Here is a 1,273-nt window from a genome sequence, read left to right on the forward strand (position 1 = left end):
TGATGTTGTTTCTCTTTTGCAAGCTTTACACCAAAGCATTAGGAGTCCTTCCATCAATGCGAATAATTTTGAAATTAAACCAGCTTACATTCAAATGATTTAGTCTTCAGTCCAGTTTAGTGGGTTACCCAGTGATGATCCTAATTCTCATTTGGTAAATTTCTTAGAGATTTACGATACCTTCAAGTACAATGGAGTAACTAATGATGGTATTAGATTGAGACTGTTTTCCTTTTCTCTGAGAGATAAAGCAAAAAGTTGGCTTAATTCACTACCTAATGGGTCTATCACTACATGGGAGGACTTGGCACTAAAGTTTCTAGCAAAATTTTTTTCACCTGCCAAGACTGTAAAGATGGGGAACGATATCACCTCATTCACACAATTTGATGGTGAGTCCTTGTATGAAGCTTGGGAGAAGTTGAAGGAACTATTGAGAAGATGTCCACATCATGGGATTCCTGATTGGTTGCAAGTTCAGACATTCTACAATGGGTTGATTGGGTCAGTAAAAACCATAATTGATGCTGTTGCTGCTGGGGCAATTCAAGTATGGCAAATATTTGAATTATCTTTTAATCAAAGAGACTTTTTGCATTTTTGATTGATTGAACTTGGCAATGAGACCATGCTACCTACGTATGTACCCCCTAAAATTAAGCATATCAAGTGAAGAATAGACTCATGAACTTACGAAGAAAACCTCTAAGAATAGACTCATGTAAGTGCCGGTGGAATGCAAATTAAGAGGAATTACCAAAAGATCATTTCTAGAAGAAAGTTTATTGAAAAAAAGAAATAAAAAATTAAATTAAGTAAAAAAATAAATAAATACCAAACTTTTATTAGCAAGAGAAATAAATAAGGACTAAAACAAATAAATTACAGAAAAAAGGATAAAGCAATCAAATAATATTTATTAACATATTTCACTTTCCAATGGGGCAATACCAAACTTCCCAATAAAACAGTTAATTTGCAAATTATGCTTCGATGAACTGACCAAGAAACATATGGCATTGTCAAGAAATTAAAACCTAGCAAGTCTTGATTGATCCTAACGTAACCACTAAAAGAAATTTGATTGGAAAAGCATATCAACATTTCAAGGGAAAACAACAACAACAGCAACAACAACAGCAACAACTAAACAAAACTAAAGAAAAGAAAAATAAAGCATCCTGATTTGACATCGAACTATGAAATAAAACAACAACAACAAAACTTTACTTGCATTATAACAAGAAAAGGAGAAAACTTTTCTTTAAAATGA

General features: G+C 32.6%; 1 non-coding gene across 1 annotated transcript; it reads right to left on the reverse strand.

Annotated features, from left to right (window-relative positions):
• Positions 1-352: 352 nt before the first annotated feature.
• Positions 353-459, reverse strand: LOC149526175 (small nucleolar RNA R71). The gene has a single exon (XR_016352273.1). It is a non-coding gene; the product is annotated as a small nucleolar RNA R71 (small nucleolar RNA).
• Between the last annotated feature and the right edge of the window lie 814 nt (positions 460-1,273).

The sequence above is a fragment of the Theobroma umbraticum genome, unplaced genomic scaffold, assembly GCF_002168275.2.
Source record: "Theobroma umbraticum cultivar Fairchild unplaced genomic scaffold, ASM216827v3 scaffold_5890.0, whole genome shotgun sequence".
Lineage (NCBI taxonomy): Eukaryota > Viridiplantae > Streptophyta > Magnoliopsida > Malvales > Malvaceae > Theobroma > Theobroma umbraticum.